Consider the following 14,627-nt stretch of genomic DNA (forward strand, 5'->3'; position numbering starts at 1 on the left):
ACATGGGGCTGTGCATTATCATGCTGAAACATGAGGTGATGAAGGCGTATGAATGGCACGACAATGGGCTTCACGATCTCATCACGGTATCTCTGTGTATTCAAATTGCCATCGATCAAATATATTTGTGTTCATTGTCCGTAGCTTATGCCTGCGGCAGCCATAAGATCGAAAAATGCATATCTGTATTCCCAGTCATGTGAAATCCATAAATTAGGGCCTAATAAATGTATTTCAATTGACTGATTTTCATACCATAACCCACCGCTACCATGGGGCACTCTGTTCACAACGCTGACATCATCAAACCGCTCACCCACACAACGCCATACACACTGTTTGCCATCTGCTTGGTACAGCTGAAACCAGGATGCATCCATGAAGAGCACACTTCTCCAGTATGCCAGTGGACATTAAAGGTTAGTATTGGCCAATGAAGTCAGTTACGACGCCAAACTGCAGTCAGGTCAAGACCATGGTGAGGAAGACAAGCATGCGGATGAGCTTCCCAGAGACAATTTCTGACAGTTTGCGCAGAAATTCTTCAGTTGTGCAAATCCACATTTTCATCAGCTGTCTTGTGGCTGGTCTCAGATGATCCCGCAGGTTAAGAAGTAGGTCCTGGGCTGGCGGGTTTACACGTGGGCTGCGGTTGTGAGGCCGGTTGGACGTACTGCCAAATTCTCTAAAACGACGTTGGAGGTGGCTTATGGTAGAGAAATGAACATTCAATTATCTGACAACAGCTCTGGTGGACATTCCTGCAGTCAGCATGCCAATTGTATGCTCAGTCAAAACATAAGACGTCTGTGGCATTGTGTTATGTGACAAAACTGCATATTTTACAGTGGCCTTTTATTGTGCCCAGCACAAGGTGCATCTGTGTAATGATCATGCTGTTTATGCAGCTTCTTGATATGCCACACCTCTCAGGGTGATGGATTATCTTGGCAAATGCTCACTGACAGGGATGTAAACAAATTAGTGCACAACATTTTAGAGAAATACACTTTTTGTGTGTATGGAACATTTCTGGGATCTTTTATTTCAGCTCATGACACATGGGACCATCACTTTACCTGTTGTGTTTATATTTTTGTTCAGTATAGATATTCTGGCCACAAAAGGTTCTACCTTGAACCAAAAAGGTTTTTCCCTCGAATCAAAAATGGTACTCCTATGGGAACAGTGGAAGAACCCTTTTGGAACCCTTTTTTCTAAGAGTGCAGGGCACAGATGTCATGTTGATCATTATGCATTTGATGTGCATTTAATCAAATAATTATTCATCACCTCTATCAGAAGGATACAATTGATGATAGTTTGTAGCAGGAGAGAGTAAAATCTGTAAGGGGGACTCAAACTGTAGCTCCTACAGTGCAGAGACAAGCTCCTAACAGCCTGAAGCCTACCACAAAAACCTGGACCTCTGTGAGGCAGTACAACAATCACATACTGTACACCTTTTACAGTATTCCCCGTATCATGACAAGTGTCCTCATGCACAGAGCCCTAGCTGTGAACCAGAGAACACTTCCCCAATACTTGAGAGAAATGGGGTGAATCCCACCGCTGCCACCAGTGTAGCAGGAGGGAGTGAGAGCTCTAATGGGACTTAAACTGTAACTACTACAGTGCATAGGCAAGCTATCAGACTGTACCACAAAGCCTAGATGTTATTGCAGTACAACGCTTACACACAGTATACCTGTTACAGTAGTTGTTACAGTAGCCTGTTAGTTGCAAAGGCAAAATAAAAAAACATGATCTGTAATTACTCCACAGCCTACCCCCAAAGAGTGCTCCACCCATAAAAATGTAAACAATAGAGCAAATTATTTTTATATTTCTATGAGAGAAAACATTATGCTACATTTGTGAATATATTCTCCAGTGTCAACAAACATTTTAACAAGTTTAGTTTTAGGCTACTAACCTTAGTAAGGTCTTTATAAGAAGCCTATTCAAAATATAGTCATTATTTAAAATGACAGACTGTGCCTTTATAGACTGCACAGAAATGCATTTGAAAACGAGCCTACGACATAGTCACAAACAAGTATAGACCATATCTGTGGTAACTATTTAGCTCAGGTAACTTACCAGAGTAAAAGGAGTGTTGAGTAGAGTAATCATTAAATCAGCAACCACCAAATTTATAATAAACAAACTTGTGACAGAATGCATGTTCTTGTTCTTTATCACAACGTGGCAAACCACAATATTCCAAAAAAGTGAAATTATGATAATGACTGAATAAGCTATAATGAGTAAAGTCTTGGTTGTTGAATTCTGTGACGCTGTCTCATATTTAGTTCCGTTGCCGTACATTCCTTCCTCAACATAAAAATTCCAAAATGATAAATTATCTGACTGTGTGTAAAAATCTTGTAAAACGTATGCGGAACTATTTGTTCTTTCCATCATTGAAAACTAACACGCGCAAATTTGCAATGAGGAACTTCACTTCACCATTCCTTGATCATTTGTGTCTATAAATGACAGATGCTGCAGCATGTATTCCTCCTCGTCTAAACTGGTTGGTCAGATCATTTGACTCGAAGCACAGCTAACCACAGATCCAGCGCTATTCTTTCAGGTCGTCTGTTTGACTTACGTTCGCACCAGAAATAAGGTATTCTGCTAGGCCTACATTGAACAACGAACCTTCAATGGTTTCCATAGGTGGCCATAAAATATACATTTGTTATAATGTAAAATCCATTCATTTAGAATGAAAGAATGGGAGTATAGGCCTGCATAATGTATTATTAGGATATTATAATGATTATTGTATTGATGGATTTCTTGTGTATTGTGTATTTGTGATTATTTTGTCAAATAATTCAGCATTAGTGTCGATTGATACCATGTAATGAAATAAACCATTCTCTCCACCTATCCACCAATGGAGACAACATGGTCTCAGAGGATTTAGTATTATTCTGTACATAAATTGGAAACGCAATCTCTATTTCACTCCACACTGCCCTCTCTTACCTGGACAAGAGGAACACATATGTGAGAATGCTGTTCATTGACTATAGCTCAGCATTCAACACCATAGTGGCCTCCAAGCTCATAACTAAGATAAGGACCCTGGGACTGAACACCTCCCTCTGCAACTGGATCCTGGACTTCCTGACGGGCCGCCCCCAGGTGGTAAGGGTAGGCAACAACACATTCGCAAAACTGACCCTCAACACGGGGCCCCCTCAGGGATGTGTGCTTAGTCCCCTCCTGTACTCCCTGTTCACCCACGATTGTATGGCCACGCATGACTCCAACATTATCATTAACTTTGCTGACAACACAACGGTGGTAAGCTTGATCACTGACGATGATGAGACAGCCTATAGGGACGAGGTCAGAGACCTGGCAGTGTTGTGCCAGGACAACAACCTCTCCCTCAACATCAGCAAGACAAAAGAGCTGATCGTGGACTACAGGAAAGGGAGGGCCGCCCCCATTCACATCGACGTGGCTATAGTGGAGCGAGTTGAGAGCTTCAAGTTCCTCGGTGTCCACTTCACTAAGGATCTATCAAGGTCCACACAAACCAACACAGTCGTGAAGAGGGCATGACAATGACCCTTCCCCCTCAGGAGGCTGAAAAGATCCGTAAGTAAGCATCACTGTTAGTCTACACTTGTTGCTTACAAAGCATGTGATTTGAAATAATATTTATAAACCATTCAAATGTATTTGCTTGAGCCTGTCTGGGGTGACAGATGAGCAGGGTTTTCACTTTTGGGACTACTCCATTGTTTTTATTGCACAGGTTGTACGGGATGTAAGGGATTACATGTAAGGGATAACAAAAACGATAACTGTAATCCGTTACATTACCAGAAAAAATATTGTAATCAGATTACAGATACTTTTGAAAAACTAGATGACTACTTCGAGGATTACTTTTAAATTCAGAAAGGATGTTTTCGAAAAAAATATTTGACACTTCTCTGTTGTTGTTTTTTTCCATTCAAATCAGTATTGGAAAATGGCGCAAATTTAAGTTTGTTCCGCCTGAGAGAGTCTGACCACAAGTCAGAGACCACTATGACGACACACCAAACAAATGTGTCTGATGGGTCGCGGAAAAAGAGCAGGAATAGATTTTTGTAGTCTACAGTCCAAGTTATGTCTTCCAAAAGTGCGATTGCTGTCGGGATCCAAAGATTATTCAAATTACGCTTGGAGGTTGTTTTTGAAACCAGTGGACAGCCAGTGAAAAATGCGCTCTTGCAACAGCTGCATAGTGCGGATCCAAGCTAGTGAAATAAAAGTGGGGCTTTTATTGCTCAATCTATTTCATGCTGATAAAAAAAATCCATAGGCCTAGTGGACACATGCTCAAATTTGCACACTTTGATAGATTTAAAGGGGCAATCTGTAGTTGCTACGTCAATTTTTAGACTTATAAATGATATATATATATATATACAGTATATCCATTGATTCTTGAATAATATAACTCATTAGTTCAACTGTCACACTCTATGATAACCCAAAATATAAGCTTGTTTTGTTCCAATGTTTGTAAACATTGTAAATGTAAACAAACACTACATAGCCTCATAACATGGTTCAAACAATAATGTCATATCATGGATGGTCAGTCCTTGCATCCATAGTTCTGTCTATTAATCTGAGAGTGGTTATATTTCTCCAGGCCCATCCCTCATCTTTTTACCAAAACAAAGGCGGGGCGCCCATTTTGTTATTGTTTCATCTGTGGATTTTCCCTTTAAATAGCTGCATATTATCAAGATATCAAAGTGTCACCAACAAAAAGGTAAACAATAGGCCTATAGCTAATGCAGCATATGTAAATAGCACTTTTAAGTAGTGCTCAAAGCATGCCATTCCATGAGTGCAACATTTATTTTTCAACTCGAATCAATGAGCTCAATCAGTCCTTCATGACAGCAAAACAAACGTAAACAACACAGTAGGGCTGGATAATAAGTCCTTAGTTTTGGGGTTATGCTCATTGTGAAACAATTTGGCTCATATATAGTTCAATATTTCAAAGTTCTATACTTGAAAATTAATGGGTATAACATTTATTGGTGTCACACCCTGATCTGTTTCACTTGTCTTGTGCTTGTATCCACCTCCCTCCGGGTGTCGCCCATTTTCGCCATTATCACCTGTGCTTTTATACCCGTGTTTTCTGTTTGTCTGTTGCCAGTTCATCTTGTCTCACCAAGCCTACCAGCAGTTTTCCCGTACTCCTGTTTTTCTCTCTAGTTTTTCCCGGTTTTGACCATTCTGCCTACTCTGAGACTGCCTGCCATTCTATACCTAGTGACACTGCCCTGGATTACTGACCTCTGCCTGCCCTGACCCTGAGCCTGCCATTCTATACCTAGTGACACTGCCCTGGATTACTGACCTCTGCCTGCCCTGACCCTGAGCCTGCCGTTCTGTACCTTTTGGACTCTGATCTGGATTACTGACCTCTGCCTGCCCTGACCCTGAGCCTGCCGTTCTGTACCTTTTGGACTCTGCTCTGGATTACTGACCTCTGCCTGCCCTGACCCTGAGCCTGCCGTTCTGTACCTTTTGGACTCTGATCTGGATTACTGACCTCTGCCTGCCCTTGACCTTTCGTTTGCCTGCTCCCTGTTTTTGTAATAAACTTTTGTTACTTCGAACTGTCTGCATCTGGGTCTTATCCTGAGGTCTGATAATTGCAATGACTGGAATTCTGACAGACTTTGGTTTTTAATGTAAAGATGTAATTAAATTGTTTTATTATATGTAGTAGAAAGCGATGGTTTAGAAGAAGCCTACATAACCAACCCATAAAGTAAAATGTAACATCCATATATCGCCAGCTATGTAAACTTTAACAATGATTTATCCTGCAATAGATGTTGTTCAATTGGAAACATGCATTTATGTCTTCTTCTAATGCCTCTTAATTATTTTTTAATTTTTTTTTAATTTAACCTTTATTTAACTAGGTAAGTCAATAAAGAAAAAAATCTTCTTTACAATGACAGACTACCCTGGCCAAGCCCTAACGACACCGGGCCAATTGTGCGCCGCCCAATCACGGCCACTTGTGATACAGCCTGGAATCGAACCAGGGTCTGTAGTGTCAGCTCTAGCACAAAGTGCCTTAAACCGCTGCGCCACTCGGGAGCCCTGTGTAGGCTTGAGAGCCCATGTAATCTAAAAGTAATGGAATGTAATCAAATCAAATCAAAATTTATTTGTCACATGCGCCGAATACAAGTGTTGCCCTTACCGTGAAATGCCCTACTTACAAGCCCTTAACCAACAGTGCAGTTCAAGAAGAGTTAAGAAAATATTTACCAAATAAACTAAAGTAAATAATAAAAAGTAACACAATAACATAACAATAACGAGGTTATATACAGGGGGTACCGGTACAGAGTCAGTGTGCGAGGGTAAAGGTTAGTTGAGGTAATTTGTACATGTAGGTAGGGGTGAAGTGACTATGCATAGATAATAAACAGCGAGTAGCAGCAGTGTACAACACAAATGGGGGTGGGGGGTCAATGTAATAGTCCGGTGGCCATTTAATTAATTGTTCAGCAGTTTTATGGCTTGGGGGTAGAAGCTGTTCAGGATCCTTTTGGTCCTAGACTTGGCGATCTGGTACCGCTTGCCGTGTGGTAGAGGAGAAAAAAGTCTATGACTTGGGTGACTGGAGTCTCTGACAATTTTATGGGCTTTCCTCTGACACCACATATTATATAGGTCCTGGATTGCAGGAAGCTTGGCTATTACGTTACTGAGTTTGGGTAATCCAAAAGCTACGTTACTGATTACAATTTTGGACAGGTAACTAGTAACTGTAACATATTACATTTAGAAAGTAACCTACCCAATCCTGAGTATACCTTTACCTGACTGATTGAAGACTCCCTTCGAGGCCAATCAACGGGGTTGAATTAGTCTAATCTCAGAGGAAATCACAATGGGAAAGTTACTGTATGGAAATACATACAGTATAGTCATATTGGGTGGTTTTGGTACCATGTCGGTAAATTACAACGATATTCAGTGTTACTGATGACACATGACACTGATGGGTGATGACTCCATCTTTTTTTGACCGCCATTGCTATGCAGTATGTGAGTCACACACTGCTATCTAATCACAAGATAGCACAGACATCCGCTCTTATTCTAGCTCATGTGGCTTTGTGAGCACAGGAAAGCATGTGGGACTGACAGATAAAGGGTGGTATTTTATATAAGTATCCAAAGGCAGGTTATTGACCATAATAATAGGCCTTGTAAAAGCACAGAGTGCAAGATAAATAAGTGATATATCGTCCCTATATCTCCCTTAATTAGTTGAAAGCAATGTTTAGACTCTGCTTCATATTAGCACAAACTCTCCTTTAATTTCCTCTGTCATAACTGATGTGTGCTGAGAATTATAGAGCAATGTGCTACCACTCACTGTTCCTGTGCATCACCCAGTGATTACTTTACATTGGTAGTAGTGGGTCAGTCACCCTTACACATAATGCAGGCCTACATAAAGTGCATAGAAACCTGATGAAAAGTTATCTATATAAATGCAATCGTAATTCCATTTCTATTCATTCCTATTAATCTAAACACATCGTCTATAAATATACTAGGGACCTCAATTTTATATAACCCAGTACTTATTTAATGCAGTATTTAATACAGAGACACACATTTGTTACACAGTGTACTAAGTTCCATCATACAAACTTACACAAAATACATGAGACATTTGTGACAGTGCGTGATCAATTGCACATAATCACTCGTAGTAGATAAAGATAATATTTTTCACATAATCAAAATGTTTTGCCTCTGAGAAAGTCTTAACAGTGAAAGTCACATGGAGGTTAATGAAGTGTTCTTCTTTGAAGTCAGTCTGATGGGAGATGCTCAGCAGACAAGTGACCCCTCACTTGGGGTATTTGACAAACTGACACCCTGTCATACTGAGTGTCCAACTCAGCTTGTCAAATACACTAAGTGGGGGGCCTGCTCTCACAGTTGCAGACGATGAACCTGTAGTATGAACAGAAGGGACATTTGTGTAATTTTTAAACATGAATGTATTCCCTGTCCAAACATTTAACTCAAGGTTATTTGTTATGTACTTTTTTGTTTTGGTGTACTTAACTGTACTTCAGTGAAACCAGTGGACCAGCCCCTTTCAACTGTTTGTTTAGGGTACATAACACTTCCATTCATATCTTCATAAAACTACAATTATTATTTATTTAACTAGGCAAGTCAGTTAAGAACAAATTCTTATTTCCAATGACAGCCTAGGAACAGTGGATTAACTGCCTTGTTCAGGGGCAGAACAACAGATTTTTACCTTGTCAGCTCAAAGATTCAATCCTGCAACCTTTCGGTTACTAGTCCAACGCTCTAACCACTAGGCTACCTGTCGCCCCAAGTCAAATAGAAACAATGACTAAAGACCCATTACATTTAGAAAAAGCAATACATTATACTGTATAATATATTCCAAAGTTGTGCAGATTTGTTATGTAAATGTAATGAATTAGAAATTAAACCATGAAACAATATAATGTTATACCTGAATGATTTGACCTCTAGTTGAAATGGTGGATGTTTAGTGCGTGCCCCAAAGATTCCTTAGTTGAGTTCTCTCCTTTAACCAAACGGCGACAGAGACGCTGATGATACTGTGCATCTGACAACACGCCTGATCATTAATAAGCCTTAACATCACAAAGAGGAAGCTAAAATGAGGAAGACAACTGCAAGGCTAGTTAGCAGGAAATATCTGGAACCACAGTGACAACATGTCATGGTTGTGAAATGCTTCAGATGGCAGTTTGAAATTGAGCCACTTTGTCAATACAGTTTCAGAGATCCATGCACATGAAATACAATGTGGAAAAGGAATTAGCTCTTGATGAAAGTAAAAGCACATTATATCTTATTTGCGTTCAATAGTCCACAGCTATTGTGACAAACAATATATTACTTACAGTACATTCGGAAAGTATTCAGACCCCTTGACTTTTTCCACATGTTGTTACGTTACAGCCTTATTCTCAAATGGATTTAATATTTTTTCCCCCTCATCAATATACACACAATACCCCACAATGACAAAGTGAAAACAGGATTTTATACATTTTTGCAAATGTATTTTTTTTTTAAACAACAGAAAAACGTTATTTACATAAGTATTCATGAGTACCCTTTATTATGAAACTTGAAATCGAGCTCAGGTTCATCCTGTTTCCATTGATCATCCTTGAGATGTTTCTACAACTTGATTGGAGTCCACCTGTGGTAAATTCAATTGATTGGGCATGATTTGGAAAGGCACACACCTGTCTATATGAGGTCCCACAGTTGACAGTGCATGTCAGACCAAGCCATGAGGTCGAAGGAATTGTCCGCAGAGCTCCAAGACAGGATTTTGTGAAGGCACAGATCTGGGGAAGAGTACCAACATATTTCTGCAGCATTGAAGGTCCCCAAGAAAACAGTGGCCTCTGTCATTCTTAAATGGAAGAAATTTGGAACCACCAAGATTCTTCCTAGAGCTGGCTGGCCGGCTAAACTGAGCAATCGGGTGATCGATGGTCACTCTTGACAAAGCTCCAGAGTTCCTCTGTAGAGATGGGAGAACCTTCCAGAAGGACAACCATCTTTGCAGCATTCCACCAATCAGGCCTTTATGGTAGAGTGGCCAGACGGAAGCCACTCCTCAGTAAAATGGCACATGACAGCCCGCTTAGTGGACTTTCAGGAGTTTGTCATCTTGGTTGCTGTGCTGACCATGGCCTGTAACGAGTTCTTTGTAGATAGACTGAATTAATGAGTTTGGAAACAGTCTGTGACCTCGGCTTTCTACTCATTATTCCTTGTTAATAAAACAAACATGTACAGTATGCTTTCATTTGATTGAAATAACTATAATTTTTGTCTCTGGTCTGAAGAAACCAAATTTGAACTCTTTGGCCTGCATGCCAAGAGTCGTGTCTGGAGGAAACATGGCACCATCCCTACGGTGAAGCATGGTGGTGGCAGCATCATGCTGTGGGGATGTTTTTCAGTGGCAGGTACTGGAAGACCAGTCAGGATCGAAGGAAAGATGAACGGAGCAAAGTACAGAGAGATCCTTGATGAAAACCTGCTCCAGAGTGCTCAGGACATCAGACTGGGGCGAAGGTTCACCTTCCAACAGGACAACGACCCTAAGCACACAGCCAAGAGAACGCAGGAGTGGCTTCGGTACAAGTCTCTGAATGTCCTTGAGTGGCCCAGCCAGAGCGCGGACTTGAACCCGATCGAACATACCTGGAGAGACCTAAAAATAGCTATGCAGCGACGCTCCCCATCCAACCTGACAGAGCTTGAGAGGATCTGCAGAGAAGAATGGGAGAAACTACCCAAATGCAGGTGTGCCAAGCTTGTAGCGTCATACCCAAGAAGACTCAAGGCTGTAATTACTGCCAAAGGTGCTTCAACAAAATACTGAGTAAAGGCTCTGAATAGTTATGTAAATGTGATATTTAAGTTTTTTATTTTCAATAAATTAAGAAACATTTCTAAGCTGTTTTTGCTTTGTCATTATGGGGTATTGTGTGTAGATATATGAGGGGGAAAACTATTTAATCCATTTTAGAATAAGGCTGAAATGTAACAAAATGTGGAAAAGTGAAGGGGTCTGAATACTTTTCGAGTGCACTGTATTAATTACCAGCCTGACTCTCACACAATCCTTGAAGAATGACTAGTCAATGCAATGCAATAACATTAGAGGGACTCAATAACCTTGTAATAGAGTGTGGGTTGTGTTTGTTCCAACATGTCAGCCATGTCGGAGGTAATGTCATACAACACAATTGATGCATGTCACACAACACAAGCAATTTTCTTGGTACTTAAAAATATTGAACCACAGATGTCCATGTTCTACAATAGCTACAGAATAACCCTGCGTATTATCATGGTTAAATTGTTTATCAATGGTACCGCAATTATACAACTGTCAAAATGAATGTGTAGTAACGTGTAGTCATGTTTAGTCAGGTACAACCTAGCAGCTTCTACTGTAGTATCTTTCAGTTGATTTCTAGCGTATATGATTCCCTTAATTGAGGCGAGTCTAAGAAATGTCATCCATGATAACTGAAAATGAGTGCATGTCAGAGATAAATATATAAAGTCACAGCTTTGTTTCACATGGTGTGTGAGTGTGAACATTCAGTTCACCTCTAAAAGAAAGAAAAAAAAAACCTTCCTCAGATCATTCATTCACTTCTCTCTATTATTACACTGTGTGGTTGAAGGAAATACAAGCCACTTAATACACTGTTGAAACAAGAAATGTTTGACATATGAGTGTAAAAAGGTTCAGTAGAACAACTAATATCTTCTTACAGCAAATAAGGTGCCATCTCCTGTAGGGTAGGCCTATCATGACCCTATGACCCATGTTCATAGCACTGGATCTTTTAAATGCTTTGATGGGTAACACTAGTATATTTGGGAGTGAGCAAGATGCTCAAATATGCAGAACTGTAAAAGAAGAGAGGGTGGAAAGAGGTGGGAATAAAAAGGCCTTTGATTGATTGGTTAGAGAAGAAAGGTGCTCTTGCACTTGTGTGTTGACCCCAAACTGTGTGGTAGTCATCTTGAAGCGAAAACCATTTCATTTCCGCGTGCACCTCTTTCGTCCTAAGACAGTAGCTCTTCCTAGGCCTACACATATTTCTCAGCAAGCAAATCAGATCCTGTTAACCCATGTCACTATTCTGGGGGCTGAAATATATAGGCTAGCTTCCGCTCGCTTGATCATTCATTAAAAGCAAAGCTACCTTGCATAGCTGGCTATACCGTCTTCTAACTCCTTAGCTTTGCACATCTCTCTTGCAATGCTGTTCTTTCTAGACCTTACGAAATACACATGCCTATACCATGTGAAAATTATTAGAATGCATGCCAATCCATTGAGTTCCCATTGAGTTCACTATCTTATAACAAAAAGACAATTTTACTGCCAGATTCATTGATTGTTATTGTTCCCTCTAAAACACTGATCTATAAATCTGCTGCCTATACAGTGTGTATGATGTGTGTATCACTGCATTGTAATGTTATATTGTCTGTTGTTTCCTCTGCTCCTCCTTTTTTCACAATATTGAAGTCAAACAAAAAATGTACAATGTTCTGGCTTGAAATGTAAGCCCATTTTTATTTTATTTTTATTTTTACCTTGATATAACTAGCCAAGTCAGTTAAGAACAAATTGTTATTTACAATGACGGCCTACCCGGGCCAAACCCGGACGACGCTGGGCCGATTGTGCGCTGCCCAGTGGGACTCCCAATCACGGCCGGATGTGATACAGCCTGGATTCGAACCAGGGACTTTAGTGACGCCTTGTTAAAGGGAAACTTTGCAAGGGCAGTGTGTGGTAACTTTGATCCATGTCTCTGCAAATGAAGATCATTCATCATGAGGTGTCACAGTATAAGCTGCTAAAAACACATATCTGTTATGTCAGTGCTGCCGTAGAAAGCTTATTCACATGGGGTTGCTTATTCACATGGGGTTTATGATGAATACCAATTACTCTATAAACATTCAGAAAATGCATCACATAAGATGGCACCGGAGAAGATGAAAGACGTTTTACGTGCCCCCAGCCGATTGTGTTTTTTTGTTCGCTTATTTGCATTGTTTGTAACTTATTTTTGTTGCCACTACCGTTGCCACTACCGTATTTTATGACCAAAAACAACTTCTAGACATCAGGACTGCGATTACTAATCACGCAATAGCAGAACCCTCTTTTTCCTTTCACGACTCTGATGAGCCCGACGCAAAGGATACGCTGCTTCCTCGGGAACAGGCCCCGATCCCCGTGATCTGCGTGAAGAGGAGGCTGAGAAAGAGGGGCCGAAGGTCCGGCTGCCTTCTGAGAATTCGCAGGCGATCGAATAAACCCCCACTTCCCTCCATTCTGCTAGCAAACGTGCGATCTTTGGAGAATAAAATCGACGAGTTACGCAGAAGATTAAACTACCAACGGGACAATAAAAACTGTAACATCTTATGCTTCATGGAGTCGTGGTTGAACGACGACAACATCAACATACAGCTGGCTGGTTATACGATGTACCGGCAGGATAGAACAGCAGCGTCTGGTAAGACGGGGCAGCGGTCTATGTATTTTTGTAAACAACAGCTGGTGCACGATATCTAAGGAAATCTTGAGCTATTGCTCACCTCTGGTAGTTCCTCATGATAAGCTGTAGACCACACTACCTACCGAGAGAGTTTTCATCTGTATTCTTTGTCACACAGAGACGCATACAAAGCTCTCCCTCGCCCTCCATTTGGCAAATCTGACCATAATTCTATCCTCCTGATTCCTGCTTACAAGCAAAAATTAAAGCAGGAAGCACCAGTGACTAGATCAATAAAAAAGTGGTCAGATGAAGCAGATGCTAAGCTACAGGACTGTTTTGCTAGCACAGACTGGAATATGTTCCGGGATTCCTCCGATGGCATTGAGGAGTACACCACATCAGTCATTGGCTTCATAAATAAGTGCATCGATGACGTCGTCCCCACAGTAACGGTACATACATACCCCAACCAGAAGCTATGGATTACAGGCAACATCCGCACTGAGCTAAAGGCTAGAGCTGCCGCTTTTAAGGAGTGAGACTCTTAACCCGGAAGCTTATAAGAAATCCCGCTATGCCCGCCGACAAACCATCTAACAGGCGAAGCATCAATACAGGACAAAGATCGAATTGTACTACACCGGCTCTGACTTTCGTCGGATGTGGCAGGGCATTCAAACCATTACGGACTACAAGGGGAAGCACAGCCAAGAGCTGCCCAGTGACATATTTATTATATTTTTTTGTATAAAAAAAAACCCAACTATCTGCCCGGTAAATTCGTGGCCCTGAAGGCCTCATGCAACTGGTACAGCTCATTGTGTTACCGTAGCTAGGTTTCCATCCAATTGGTGAAAGACCTTCATCCAAATATTCTAAAATCTGCATAAAGAAAGTATCTGCATTTTCCCACCAGTGGTGTTTCCACCACACTGACTTGTTGATAAAAAATGACTGCATGATGAAGTAGTGCATACAAAATGTACTTTTTCGCTTAAGTTTTCAGTTAGGCAAGCCTACGTAAAGAGATTATTATGGATAAGAGCGAGAATATTTGTATTTGTCAAACGACAGTTACACATCAATCATCATGTCACCAGAAGAAGACCCTCGATATTTATTGGAAAGTAGTATCAAGATCACTGTGCGCTTATACCACCCTGTGAAGTTCATTATAACTTATTTCATCTGTAGCCTAATAAACTGCATGGTTTCCCGAGTCGCAGTGGGAGGACCACACACCATATCATTGCATGACTCCAAGTTTACTTCAATATTATGGTTGAGCTGATGAGTATTTTTCTCAGCTCATACAGGAGTAATAAAGGCCTAGTTCTGTTCAACAAGCTGTGTTTTCTAGGGGTGGGTAAAATGTGTGACAACACTCCGGTCCCGAGGACTGGAGTTGCCCATTCCAAGCTGTGGACCTGTGGATGGAAAGTAAATCCATGAAAATGTCACTGCTCA

At 40.8% G+C, this 14,627-nt stretch overlaps 1 long non-coding RNA gene across 1 annotated transcript; it reads right to left on the reverse strand.

Annotated features, from left to right (window-relative positions):
- Positions 1-7,640: 7,640 nt before the first annotated feature.
- Positions 7,641-8,682, reverse strand: LOC129868750 (uncharacterized). The gene is made up of 2 exons (XR_008761806.1): positions 8,579-8,682; positions 7,641-8,037 (listed from the first exon to the last, which is right to left on the reverse strand). It is a non-coding gene; the product is annotated as an uncharacterized LOC129868750 (long non-coding RNA).
- Positions 8,683-14,627: the final 5,945 nt, after the last annotated feature.

This window comes from Salvelinus fontinalis, chromosome 2 (genome assembly GCF_029448725.1).
Source record: "Salvelinus fontinalis isolate EN_2023a chromosome 2, ASM2944872v1, whole genome shotgun sequence".
NCBI lineage: Eukaryota > Metazoa > Chordata > Actinopteri > Salmoniformes > Salmonidae > Salvelinus > Salvelinus fontinalis.